Source organism: Anomalospiza imberbis, chromosome 2, assembly GCF_031753505.1.
Source record: "Anomalospiza imberbis isolate Cuckoo-Finch-1a 21T00152 chromosome 2, ASM3175350v1, whole genome shotgun sequence".
NCBI classification, from domain to species: Eukaryota; Metazoa; Chordata; class Aves; order Passeriformes; family Viduidae; genus Anomalospiza; species Anomalospiza imberbis.
The window spans coordinates 33,665,043-33,680,036 of NC_089682.1; the positions used below are offsets into that span (position 1 = coordinate 33,665,043).

At 38.2% G+C, this 14,994-nt stretch overlaps 1 long non-coding RNA gene across 1 annotated transcript in view; it reads right to left on the reverse strand.

The window, feature by feature from the left end:
• Positions 1-257: 257 nt before the first annotated feature.
• LOC137466093 (uncharacterized) overlaps positions 258-14,994 on the reverse strand; it is a 41,288-nt gene continuing 26,551 nt past the window's right edge. The window contains exons 2-3 of the long non-coding RNA XR_010994984.1: positions 5,384-5,503; positions 258-465 (exon numbers count right to left, since the gene is read on the reverse strand). This is a non-coding gene — a long non-coding RNA (uncharacterized lncRNA). The remainder of the gene's footprint in view (positions 466-5,383; positions 5,504-14,994) is intronic.

Below are 14,994 nucleotides of genomic sequence, written 5' to 3' on the forward strand. Positions count from 1 at the left end.
TTTGCTTTGATACTCTATTTAAAATATAAAATACAAGGTTTTTAATGGAAAGATCAGCACAAGACAAAGTTACCCTTTTCATGAAAAAGCACACGACTGACCCAAAGTATTTAATATTTACATTCCAACACCTTTTAGAATAAAGTTGATGTCTGGGCTGATCTGTTCTCCAAGGCAGTATTTTTTTTGGTGGTTTGTTTGGTTTGTTTTTTTTTTTTTTTTTTTTTTTCCCTACCTGCTGGCAAAGTGCTATGCCAGACTTGATTATCCAGTCAAGTTTACACAACCTTGTCTTGACTCAGTTCATTTTGTGTGCAGTCCACGCATTGATGAATTGCATAATCAAACTGTGGCAGCATCAAAGGGGAATCACCTTCTGGCCAAGCCTGAGAGAACTGTGTTCAGTCATCTCCAGCTGAAGTCACAAAGCCAAACTCAGCTCTGGCAGAAACAGGCAGGCCTCTACTAAATCAATAAGATAATCAAAGCTTTATAATTAGATCAATGCAAAGAACAGCAGCAAGGCCTGGCAAAAACCTGCACTGGAGCTAGGTCCAGGTATATCCAGGGCTGAGTTTGTCCTAGGAATTTTTCATGCCTTTGAACAGCTGTACTGAAGCAGAAATTTAGAGCAGTTATGGATCCTGGTGTTACCAGCCAAAGAATATCAGATTTCACTGTTACCTGATACTTTAACCTTCTCTGTCTAATGAGGAGCACAGCTCCCACAAATCCCATCTCAAACCTGATGAACTCACTGAGTACAGGATGTACTTTTATTTGTAGAGAGGTAGAAAATAATCAAAAATCAAAAAAATCAAATAATCAAATAATCAAATTTGAGTCTATCAAGGCACACCCATCAGACAATCCTCAATGTCTGCAGTCTGGGCATCCTTTTAATGAAAATAATAATTACGAAGCTCAGGAAGAGCTTCTGAATGATAAGGTTTTGTGCAGAAATTCTGAAAACTTTTAAGAAGGCTGTAAGATGTTTTCTTATGTTTTTTTTGTGACTGCAGAAGATGGAAAATACTCACAATACATTATTTTAACTCTGATTTAATTCCCTGAAGAGAAAAGAAAAAGGAAAAAAAAAAAGTCTGGTTTCAGAAGTCTTCACCAGAAAAAGTAGGGAATTGTATACAGAATTGTATATTCTGCACAGTGTATGGTCTTCTCTTTCTCTGACAGGAAATATTCTTTGAACTCAAAGGCATCTTCTCAAGAATCAGAGTCCCATCATGCTGGGACCTGTGTATTGACAGAAAATTGCACTTCCCTTGACTGCAGAACTGTGTGTGAGCACACTGACTCCTGTGTGACATTAAATGACTCTGAACAAATCCAGGATTATTTTGTCTACTGTAACCAAATTTGAGTTCCATGTTTCATAAATCATCCGTGCCACAGAAGAGCAATGCTCTGGTATCCTTGTAGAAGGCTCCAAATTTTTACTTAAAACAGAAACCTTTTCTCTTCTGTTCTCCAGGTGTGAAAATATCAATGCTACTCATGTATTCCTCTAATATCAGGAAGAGACAAGACAGAAAATTAGTCACCTTGAGTGGAAACCTGAGTCAGACCAGGGTATATGATTTTGCTGAGGTAGAGCAGAATTTGCAGCTTTCAAGGTTTGGCCTGAGAGCTGTTGTTTAGAGAAAATTGAGACAAATGTGCTGCTCTGCCAATAGCATTAAGATAAAAGGAGGCTTGTATTAAACAAGAGTGTTCCACTTAGATCATGCACCCAGTTAAAGCTGGCCAGCTCAGCCTCCCCATGGAGCAAAGAGGCAACCCTGATCCTTTTCTCAGGAGCCTGGGTGATTTGAGCTGTAGCAATTTCTGAACTACAAATGTTCTGAGCTGATTTGGGCCGGCTGCACTTTAATCGAGGCCAGAAGGCATTAACTATTTCACCGCTGCGTCATCGTGCAAAATTCATCCCAAGTGCCCCCTCTGGTGACAATACACAGACCCAAAATGCTGGCAAAACTGGCCAGGGGGTAACTGTACAAAAACATCACTATAAGCCATCAGAAGAAAAGGGGAAAACCCAACCACATGCATTATGTTTCCCCCTTTGAACAGACAAAAATATTTACAGCTTTTTCAAAGTGCTAAATCACATACACATATCAAGCCAAACCTTTTAGAAGCCTTTTAATTTAGGGTGCCTAAGTGACAATACACTAGTCCCAGTGAGTGGCAGCCATTCAGTTCAGTGGGGCTCCTCACATGATTAAGAACAAATCAGTGAGCTCAGCTCTGATCCCTGCTTCATGCCCCAGCCAGAGGGACCAGGAGATCAGAGATCAGCGTGGCACAAAGGACTGGTGCAGCAGATGCTGCTCAGAGCAGCCTGAGCATCACCTGCTGCAAGGATTAAACTCCCCCAAAGGAGGGGGCAGTGGCAGCCAGGCAGGGAGGGAAAAAATGAGAAAGAAAGTTTCTTGAACAAACCAGGCAGGCTGAGAAACGAGGCTACTTATTAAATTGGATAACTTAAGGTGACAGAAACTTCAATTTTTTCAGAAGGTCTGTAGCACCCAACTGAGATACATCTTAAATGAACACTGTCATCTCATGCCTGTCCACATCCCTACCCCACCAAACCCTCTTTCTTCTCATCCTATAAAGGAAAAAGCTCCCCCATAACACCATAACATTCCCCAAAATGTATCTGGAATATAAAAAGACTCAAATTTATACTCCTGGGAGTATAGGAGCATATTGAATTCCAAATATTTTTCCTGGGTGTTATCAGTGGAAAAGGAACCAGATCATGTGCAGACTGCCTGAGGAATTGAAAACTTTTAAGCAGCAGCTGGAAAAGGTGTAAAGCAAGGGATTACAGCGGATTAACCTCAAAAGATTTCATTCTTCTCAGGTCTGTCTATTCACAGTTAGGTACCACAGATTGGCTATAAATAGATGTACAGTAGAGGCAGCAGCTTTTCAAGATACATGGATATCCTTGGCCACCTATCTGGGAGGAGAATCAACCCCTTTTTGTACTAAGCTTCCCTATAGATCTCTTTCTCAACTTGTTAAAAACAAACCACGGAAAAAACACACAGCAAATCTCCTGGAACACCCATATGCACACACACAAAAGTACAGGCACATCTATATCCCCTTCCTGCTGGATTTCCACAGCATACATTACATTTACTGCTGTACCTTCTATAGAGCATTGACTATATAATTTAATACACCTGTAATTATTACCCCGCTCCTCTAGGAGATTCCCCAGCAAAGCACATCAGCAGATAGAAAACAAAGCTTTTCAAAATATTTTTTTCATTAGCAGACATAATTTGGTCAGTTATTTCTACAAAGAAACCTTGGCTATACTTGCAGGTCACACATAATTAGCTTGTTTTACACATTCAGCATTCAAACCCAAATTTGTTTTGACAAGACACAACAGAGAGGCTCCTGGAGATCTGAAATCCTCCCCAGGACCTGCAGATTGTTAGAATTTCTGGCATACATTTTAATTCACAATCAAAATTAAATATTTTGTTTACTGACACCCTTGTTAAGCTTTACCAGCCAGCTTAAAATTTAAGCTGTTTCCAACAACTGGTGCAACACAGAGATACATTTATTTTAAGACACATATTGCATGTGCTTAAAAGAAAAGTGAAAAAGATAAAAATATTCTTCTCCTCTCAGAACATATTGGTCACCAAAAGAATTTAAAATCCTGTTAAGAGGAAATTATGCATGAGAAAAAAATACTCCTGTTATGTGCAATTTAATTAATCACCTCCATAAAGCTCAAGGCCATCTGTTCAATGGATGGAGAGGAGAAAAGGGATGAGATGAGATTGGAGAAGACAATTGTGGTGGGATTCAAGTGCACTTAGTGTGTCAATTGCACTACAAAAATACTTGGGCAGAACATATAAGAGAATATTCTCATACTTAAAAGAAATGCTCACAGAGAATACACAAATATTTTGAGGGGAAAAAATTGCTAAAGTAACAGTAGGTTCTGTTACAGCAGCAATTAGTTGTCTATTTGAAATGCTGATAAAACCTTTAGTACAAAATTCAGCTCTGACAGTGATCACCCAACCTGGCCTGTATTCCAGGACATAGAATGGCTGGGTTTCACTGGAAACTGCTTCTTGAAACCTTCATTTTCTCCCAGTCTGTAAAATTCTTTGCAAGTATAAAAGCCAAAATGTCACCTTCAATCCCGCTTCAAGTAATATATCACCCATATTTCACATGGAAGTAATACATGGATTATAAAGTTGCATCTATTTCTGAAGGTTACTGATCCCAGCAGCAAGCAGAGACATATTAGCTTTGGGATTTTTTTATTGGTTGGAGGAACAAAGCTACAGAAAACATAAGAAAATTGAGAATTTGGTCTCATCTTATATTCTTCCAAAATGGGTAAGTCATTCCCTGAATAATAAATGTCATCATTTCTCCACGACGGTTATGTTTAGTGCCTTGTTATCTGATACAATTTCCCAAAAATAACTGTATACAGCCAAACTACTATTCCCACTACATAATTTGATATGGCAAAGCACATATTAACCTTTCTTTTATATTCTCCACCAAAAAAAAAAAAAAAAAAAGTACTCCACTGCATTCTCTGGCAAAATTTTTAGTCAGTGTACATACTAATATAATTGACACGTTGAATTAATACTTGAAACTGAGTGAGATTTTTTTTTTTTTTTTTTTCACATCACAAAATGCCATCTCAGAGAATTTTCCTTGTGAGCACATTTTTGCTTTGGAAAAACTAACAACTGGCAGGCTACTGAAGTGTTCCACCATAATTAATGACTCTGATTTACATGTCTACAGGACATTACACAGACACATGTCAGGCTGTAACACTGAGTTGCTTAAAAGCTGTGATTCCCCCATCATCAGCCTTGGATTTGCACATAACAGATACCAACAGCAAAAATTTTTACCCAGCTCAGTGATGGTAGGCAACGTGACAGACTTTCCACCAAAATATTCTCTGCACATGGCAGGGAATCAGACAGCCCACTGCTCACAAGGGAAGTCAAGACATCACCTGATGCATTTTTGGGATAAACCAGAGCTGGCAGAGGGTGCTGATTGCAGCTCAACGCTTTTCCTGTCACTCGGCACCAGGAACGTCAAAGCCAAACCCCCTTTTTATTGAGCCACAGCCCAACTGCAGCTGGCAAAGCATTCCAACCCTGAAAATCTCCCCCAAATTTCACATTTTATGTACATCTACAAGCGCACTAAGCATACTTTTATTTTTTTTTTTTATTTTATTTTCTGGGGGGTTTTGGGTTTCTTTGTTTCAAGCCCTTCCTTTCATCTGACCTTTACTCTTTTTTTAACGAAATGTAATAAACTTGGGACTTACCAGACCAGCTTGACAGACTTTTTCACCTTGTGACAGTTTTTCCCCACCTTGCAGCAAATACATCCCAGGCTGGAGCAGTCTTAATACTTCATTCAGCTTTCTTCTCTGAGATTTGAATACCTTTTACATGAAAAAATAATATAGAAAACATTAAAATAGGGCAGTCATCTTTAAGCTTGTATTTTAAAAATAGCAATCAGAATTGAGTGATTTTTGTGCTTTCTCCCTCCCCAGTAATGTCACATTCCTTTTTTATGTAAGGAAGCTTAGGAAGAACAGAGTGTGGTAAGTAAAGCACCCCTCAAGTCTTGCACTTCTTCTACACATCTACCTCATTTAGGAGTGCATTTTCTCATTTCTGCTATTAACAATATCTCGTATGGGTTGCAATTGCCATTGTGAAATATTCGTTTTTTAAAAAGAAATATTATTCTCAAACAAATCTGAGGAAAACCACTCACTTTAAACATTACATTTCAAAGTAAGAATTTCTCCATCTGGCAAACAAAACAGTTTTTCTAAAAGCATGCAAACCAAACCTGGTGGGTAGGTGATAAAGAGCTCACAAAAGTGTGTTTTTACAGGTTTATTGTTGAGACCAAGTTAAACTTGACAGCTTCCTTTAAATTAAATTAGTAAGTAGCATAGCATGAATAGTGCTTGATTTAAAAAAAAAAAAAAAAAAGCTTTCTTATTTTCTAAAAATGTTCAGAATTAGGGAAAAGAGATCTTACTTTTCAGCTGAATGAAATAGAATGAAGGTAAGAAAGAACAAGTGGATACAATATGAAAAAACAGCTCTGCATTCATTTAAACTGTATTTTCTAGGATAATAAAGGACATTTTTCCTTGATTTTTCTCATGCTACACAGGCCAATTTTAAGGCTCTCTCCCACTACATATGCCAATTTAAGTTTTGTAACAACATGAGAAGGAAAAATGCATGCTTGGTAAGAAAAAGGGAGCAAAGAAACTCTACTAAATCAACACTGGTTTAGACCCAAAGACAAGAGGAAAATGATTGACACAGACTCATAGCAGGATATCTCTTCCTCAGTAAGCACCACCATGATTTCCTTGCTTAAAGCAAAATTGAGTTGTGTTTATCTCTTAATTTAATTACCAATTAATGAATTCTACATGTTTATAAACTTCATTATTAGTGTGACATCCTTCATTGTATTCATTCCTTTCCTAATAATTAGGTGTTTGTGTGTGTCCCCAAAGCTATTAAAAAGATATCCACAAGAGTAATTATGAGGACATTCCAGTTCCTTTTACCTCAGAAAAGAGATTTTCATGGAAGTGTTTTGAAGTGCCTTTCACCATTTCAGAGCTCATAGACATTTTATTAAAATAATAATAAAAATTATAACAGCTAAATGGTCATTCCACATCTAGAAGTTTTAAGATTTTAAAAGACATGAAACAGGAGGGAATAAGGTTCCTGTAGGAGAGAGCACTTTCAAGTCCAGGTGTCATGGTGACAGGAAAGCTGAAATCCATGGTTGTGAGCAGTCTGACTGTAGCAGCCTGGTGACAAATGAAGCTGGACAGGCTGAAGGTATCATTAGGGAAGGGGATTTGGGCATGTTCCTCCACAAAGATTGATTAAAACTTGAACTGAGGGAGGAAATGAAACCACTTCCAGCAATTCTCCCTGTTCTACATCACTTGTCTGAAAGCTGGGAACTGTAAAGTGTAATTTTGGTGCTGGAAGTCTCCTTTAATTACAAATTGAGGGGAAGGTGGACAGCTCTGTAAGTGTAATGGCTTAACTGATCCTTGCTGTCTACAAATGCCAGGGATCTGGGACATTAGATTCTGCTGGCTTCCTTAGGGAGACAAATCCTTTTCATCTTAGTACCCATCAGCAAGGAGACTGCTCACAACTGGCAGTGACAAGTGAGGGGTTCCAGCATTTTGTCCCCTCATGCTGCTCATTCAGGGCCATATTCTGTTCTCAGAACTGTCAGTTAAACCAGAGCCTGACTTCTTGAAATTAGCATTGAAATGAAGCCCCCAAAATATGTACCGTTTTTTAAAAATATACCACTTTTAGTTTTAATTTAGTCAACTTATGTCTACAATTGGCCTCAATGATCTTAGAGGTATTTTCCACCCTAAAAGAGAGCATGTTATTTACATTATATGTTCTTATATTCTGTTGCTTTTTCTGTACCAACTCAAGCTATTTAGGGTGTGTGGTACCATATATAATGTGTTGTATAAAACACAATTTCATATCAGTATAGGGAAGTAGTTAAAAGTACTTCTTTAAGAACCTGACCATCAGAATGTTCCATCAAAAATAACTCTACAGGTGATGACATGAAAATTACATGAATCTATATAAAAGAGAAATAAAGAATATCAGACAAGTAAGATATTTACATATCATAGTGAAGCAGAGGTAAATGAATATCTCAATTATTAAAAGTTTTCCAACAAAAGGGGATGCTGTTGTCATTGACTTTTGACTTTATATAGTCACAGTGGTGTGGTAAGATGTCAAAGGTCAAAAGATAAAATACTTTGAATAAATGGTCTTCTCTGTATTATTGAATATTTAGAGAATAAAACTCAAGGTTTATATTCAAGAATATCTCTATTTATCCAAGCAGCAAGACAAATAAAAAACCATTATCAGACATAATTATATTTCTTACTGAAAAACAATTAGTGAAGCAGTTATCTTGAGATTAGATAAAGAGCCAAGTTGAAATGCTGTGATTATAATCACATGGTCTGACTAAAGGCTGCCTGCATGGCTGCCAGATGGGGGAGTTAAACCCCTTCTCCCCCTCTGCATCCCCTACACCTGAAGGTCAACATTACAACTACCTTGTGGGACCTTCTCCTTCACCTTTTAACTTCTTCCTACCAAATAATCTCATATACTTCTCTGAACAGCTATTGTCTGACCATTTCTGCTTTCATTCACTTAGAAAGAACCAAATAAAAAACAGAAAATTTCTCTTATTTTTCCAAAAAAATTTAAGAAACAAAAATTGCATGTGATTCCCAAGTAAATGTATTTCTGAAAAAAAAAGCAGAGCAACTCCATCTGCTCCATCTATGTGCAGTTCCAGCACTCAGGGGGAATATGTGAGAAACCTGTCAACACTCAGCAAGAGGAGGAGGAATATTGTATTATCACATAGTTTCCCTGAATTTCATAACTAGGCATGAACAACTGAGTCTAATGCCCATAGGAAAGAAAATATTGCACTTTTAAGTAGATTTTTCAGCAGAGAAGCACCCACAACAGGAAGTACAAGGGGGAACAGATTAGGACATGGAAGTTTTAAAGGTATATAAGGAAGTTTTAAAGGTATATTTACTTTAGGTAAATGATACTTGAAGTATTGATGCCCCTCAGAACCAGAATACCAGACTTGGGCAAGGACAGTGGAAGATACAGGGGGAGTGACACACACTGGTGACAGAGTAACTAAACAAAAAGTTGAAATAAAGCAGCAGGAATTCCCAGACTGAGTTATTCCCACAATGAGTTCTCTTTTTTCCTTGGATTTTAACTGCCTCTTAAGATTACCACAGGGTTGCCATATCCTTTAAAATTTTATTTATTCTGAGAAAAACCCTATGAAGAGTCAAATGGTTGTTTACTTGGCAGTCCTGAAGACAAATACTTTTTTACAGTCAATGGTGTAGGGAAAAAATATGGCTGGTTCTGTGTACAAAACACTTTATCTGTTGGAATAGGAGCAGGAAGGAGGGAGATGCTCACAGCTTCAACTGTCATCACCACAGGGAGCATGAAAAAAACACATTTGACCTCCTGCTGTCTATTCTACATTACACCTATAAAATTTCTACTGAAAATGTACAATGGAAACAAAGGATTTGGATGCAATAGAAACCACTGGATATGACAACAGAAAAGGCCAATTCTTGAGTGCATGTTATAAAAGCCTCTAGTGGTTGAATGGTTTGATAAACCCTGGTCTGCTCTGCATTTTTATGATCTTTTAGAATTATCAATATTGCATTGAAACAAACTTTTTGTTCTCAAGTCATCCTAATAAAAATTAGGCTTACAATATCAGTACTCTGATTTTAATTGGTTGTCAGAACTTCTCTCCCTTTATTTGTACAGATAATTACAGGGCATCATCCTTTCCCAGAATTGTGACAATATGGTGTAATATGAACATCCTTCCCCCGTCTTTCTTTTGATGGGAGATATCTTAAAACAGACTTACAGACAAATTAAACTGCACTAACCTCCACTACAGAAAGAATGAAACCATGCTGTACATCAGCAGCCTTCAAGGACAAATCTTAAAGGGTTCTCTCTGTCCTGCTTTGAGCCCCCAGCTTATCATTCATAATGAACTTTTCTGCCAACAGGCACAACTGTCAACAGGTGACAAATCATTGCATCAAGTGGCAATTTTTCACTTTTGTTGCTCCACTTTCCTCTCTGGCATCCTCTTATAGGATATATATTTAGTACAGAAATGAATGTGTGATGTATTGCCAGCCCTTAATTTCTCCAAATTCCCTTTCCAAATGACACAATGAACTTTAGGTTTTGAACTTTCATGGGCAGAGAGTGATAGGACAAGGGAGAATGGTTTTAAACTAATAGGGAAGGGATTTAGATTAAATATTGGGAAGAAAATCTTTACTCAGAGGTTAGCAAGGCCCTGGAAGAAGTTGCCAAGAGAAGTTGCTGAACCTGTTGACAAATTTTCACTTCAATGGAAAGCAGAGGTACAGAGGGTAGGAGATTTTGTTGCATCCCAGGTTTGGGTTCATATTATGGGTTTTTTCTTTGCTAGTTTTCCAGTTCTCTGTACCCTCGTGCATCCCCCAAGTTTTTCCCTACTCCTGTGGTTTCCGTGCCCGTCTCCCCGTTCTCGCGGTCCCACTCACCCCAAAGTCTCGTGTCCGCCCCTGCCGTGTTCCCATTGGTCGCTGTAGTACACTTCAACACTACGATGTCTGTACCCATTGGGCGATAGGGCTCCCCGTCTGCCCTGTCCCTTCCCTATTTGATTCCCACTCCACGGCATGCTCGAGGCCATTTGCATCCGTGTGAAGCTGGGATCTGCTGCAACTTTTCCACCGCAGCTCTCGCAGCCGATAAAGCATCCAGCCGCCACGCGGACGGATTTGGACAAATTCCCTGCCTCTTTGTTTCTTCCCTCGCACTGACAGCAAAGCGAGGCCAACAGCCCACCCCGGAGCGCGACAGCAAAAGCACCCGGAGACTGCGGCGAGCCCCGGCCCCGATGAAAAGCTGAGACGCTCAAGCCGGGCGTTCGGGAGCTGACCGGGGCAGAGAAAAGTAAAGAGCAGCCGCGAGATTTGATAGCTGACACTTGCAGGGAACTTCCCCAACACAACCTGGGACACCCTGAAAGTATAGCAGATTATGGGATATAGAGATGCAAACCTGTGTTGCAGGGATCCTGGGAAGCAACCAAGGGAAACTTTGAGGGGAAAGAAAGAGAGATGCACAAAAGAATCACAGTTTTTAAAAAAGCCTTGCTACATTTTCTGTTCACAGAACGCTTGATGTTTTAAATAAGAAGTTATAAATTTTGTGTGGTCTAAAAAAAGCCAAACAAAACCTTTGGGAACCCAGTACTATCATGGCCAAGCATATAAGGACTCATCCTTGTGTGTCAGAGACTTTCACAGGTGTGTGACCCAAGTGCCATGGCCTTTTGAATTATTTTCAGCTGACATTGATCTTGAACAATTGTCATGAACATTCCCACATAATTCCTCAATCCTGGAGTTTCATCAGTAGCTTATTGGAGCTTATTATTATCAAGGCTTATTGGAGAGTTCAGGAGATCTACTCCTAAAGAGCTGCACCTTTTGCAGGCAACTATGCTGTAGTTCTGTTAGCATTGTTTCAAAAAAATATTTAAGGGGAAAAAACATGAGTTTTCTTCTGGAATATTATCTGTGATCAACCTAGAAGCCAGACCTGGCCTTTATGTAAGGAACACCAGAATTATCCTTCTCCTGACCAAACTCACAGCCTTCTCCAGGCCTCATTCTTCTGCAGAAATTAACCCTGTGCCCTTGAAAATGTGTACTTTTTTGAGGTCTTCCACGAAACCAGGTTGCTCAAAGCCCCATCCAACTTGACACATTCATACAGCAAGAAAATATCTAAAATGCACCCTTTGTTCCCAGAAAGCAACAAAGAAATGTGCACAAGCCCCTTTTGATTATGTACCTGATCACACCTTCCCTTTCCACGAAATCCTCATTTACCAAAACACAGCATTCTACCCACTCTGGTAATTTCTCTCTCAATATTTCCAACTTCCTGATCATACTACCAACATAATTTGAGCAGAAAAACCAAATGGCACAGGCAGAACTGTAAAGATGGGACAAGGGATGCCATTAGCCTTTGTCACATCCAAAATAAAGAAAAAAGATCAAGTTCAAAACTACCTGAGAGAACAGTAGTATTTGTACAGATTATCTTAGACCATCATGAACAAACAAACACAGAAGTGAGAGTTATTTGTGCTTGATTTTTATGTCTTGACATTAACAGTGCTTTTAAATGGGATTTTTGTTGTTGTTGTTGTTGCAAAGATTAATAAATCAAGAAACACACATAAGAAATGCTGTAGTGGTTTTCACACGCACTGGGCAATTATGCTTGTAGAGAAGACAGATAGGGAAACTGTTTGAGCAGGATGAAATACTAAATTTCCCACAATGAAGGATTTGCTGCTGCCTGGCAGTGAAGGGGAGTGAGAGAGAGATGGGGAAGGGAATCAGGAGGGAATTCCACATGTGATTTACTGACACACTCAGAGAGCATTTACAGCCATTAAGGCAATCCTTCCTGCAGAGGCACCCGGGAGATTCCTCTAAAGCTTCCATTGGGATGTCAGGAATAAATGCTCACAGCTTCACAGGACTATTGTGCTTTGACTGTTTGCATTGTTGTACCTCTCTCCTGCACATAAACGCAATTCTCATTACAGCTCAAGGGGTCTGTAGAAACAGTGTAAGGAAAGGAACATTGCAGACTGCTGGTCAGTAAAATTAGGATAATTTGCAATTGGTAAGTTGCTCAGAAGGTCATCCACACCTAGGAAATTCCAGCTGTCACCACATGGAGCTGATGTGATTTCTGATTGAAAAAAAGTAGAATTAAAATGGAGCTGAGTGACCCTTTCAGCTCCACCACTGATGGTAAATAGAGGCAGCCAAACAGTGAGTGCCTGGGTAAAGGAGTGTCCGACCTATTTCTTGTCTATTTCTGGCCCATTTCTTGCCTCTTTCTGTTCCATGGCAGGTTTTGGTATATGGATACATACTACTGCTCAAATAAGCATCTACCCAATTTCTACAAACACATTGGAAACGCATTCTTAATTCCCAAACAGACTTGATCAAATAAAGTAATGAAAGAAATACCCTCTACTCACAACTAAGCCCTTCAAAACAGGGTAACACACAAGCTGACATTTAGGGCACATATTCCTCTAGACAGTAAAAAATGAAATTTGGGATTAATAAAACAGAGCAAATTACTCATTTCTCCCAAACCCTGCTTAAAAGCTGTATTTTCCAGGCAAGACAAAGGGCATACATGGATCACAAATGAAATATTACTATATACAGAAGTCAGGGCTTTTTTTTCTGCATGCTGTTGCTGGATGGAAGCACATTTTTCAGATAAAAAAAAAAAAGAAAGAAAATGTAAGAAAAAATTTATAAAAGCAGACAGAACTTATTTGTTGAAAGATCATAATTGGTCATAGTATGCAGCATTCATTTAGAAACTGTCTTGGGCTTGCTAAATTATATATAAAGTTTACAAGGGATGAAATATTTGAAGAACACAGGTGTTTTTTATCCTCAGAAGCTGAAAAAAAACCCCTTCTTCACCCTGCAGAAAGCCAAATGCACCATCAGTGTGCATGGAGCAGTTAAAATGAATGTCAGGTATTACATCACATAAAAGAGCAGTCCACACTTCACAAAAAACAGGTGGATAAATGGATTTCCTCCCTTGGCTTGCCAGAGTCAGAGCTGGCTGCTTTTTAGAGTGTGTTGTAGAACTTTATAAATATGATTGTTGCCCTCTCTTTCTCTCTGTCACACACACAGAGGTCAAAGAAAAGGAGCACCTTGAGTAGCAGTCAGGAGATATTTTCTGGGGACATAGCAGGTGACTTATGATCAGCTGTGGACATTAACCTAAAGCAATGCATAGTTTAAAAAAAATCTGTTTAGTAGCCACAGAATAGTCTCTGACAGGGCAGTATCACTGTGTAATACTGACTTAAGTGAATTACATTGCAATTACTGAGGTAATAATAACCTAAACAATATTGATGCAGGAATTTAGTTTTCTGAACTCCCGACTTGGTCATATAGATACTTTTTTGGTGGTGTTTGGGTTTTGCTTTATTAGCATTATTTTTATTTTTAAATTATAATTCTTGTCCCAGAAATGGCATGAGAAATGCCATTTAAATGAATATTTAAATAAATATTTAATTAAATACCGTTGTGTTTATATGGCAGGAGTAGCTGATAGGCAGATAGAGCATTTCCCTTTTTGGTCACTGGTAGGAATTGTGAAAGTCAAAAGTGAAACAAGTTTTTCAGTGTTATGTGAAGCAAGGTAGTGCCTGCATTATGTCTATAGTAGCCAAATGCTGATGTCCAAATAAAAACAAACAAACAAAACAATCAATGAAGATATCATTATTGTCAGTTTTAAGAGAGAATCTAGAGGAATTCCTGACTCTGCACCTCAGATTTATGCCATATTCTCAGAACTCTTTCCCCTCCAATTCCCCAGCTTTATAATGCAAAAACCACACATGGCTATACCTTAATCTACATGACAGTCAACAATTTGGAAAAAAGAAAAAAAAGGAAAAAGAGAGGAAAAAAATTATTTTTCAGCTCTGAAATATCTTGACTTCAAATTCTGCTTTTCAACATGGAGAAATTCCTTCCATATGGAAGATTAAAAAAAAATTCTTTTCCATTTGCAGAAAATGACATACACATATGTCTCTTCAAGACATAAAAAGCATGTTTTGCTCTGATCCAATTTATTTAAGTTATATTCAAATGCTTAGCATACTATTTTATTATATATACCAAATGAAAATTTCATAATATATTTTTTCTGTGAAGAGATTAAATTATTCTGCTGAATGTCTGAAATGTTTAAGAGTAGAATAAATTCCATTATGGCCTCTACTCACATGACACTTCTTCCTTTTTTTTTTTTCTTTTTTTTTAATCGTCTTTCAAGGATTGCAATTGTGTTGAAGCAGTTGCTTTAGAAAAATATTTTCCAAACGTTTGGAGAGATTCATCTGTGGCTCTGTTTCATATTAACCAGGGTTGATGTGAAATATTTTTGTCACACAGGCCCAGGGATCAAGCGTAATAAAATATATGCCAAATCATTTATATTTTTAGGTTTTATTGCAAAGAGCAGGGGGACCGGTTATTGAGCAAAAATTACTGCAGCAATAAGGACACTTGCATTCTTGTTATATCAGTTGCAAATTATTTTTCATCAACTCAACATTTATGCATTTTTATCAGTAAACTCTATCCTGAGCTAACAG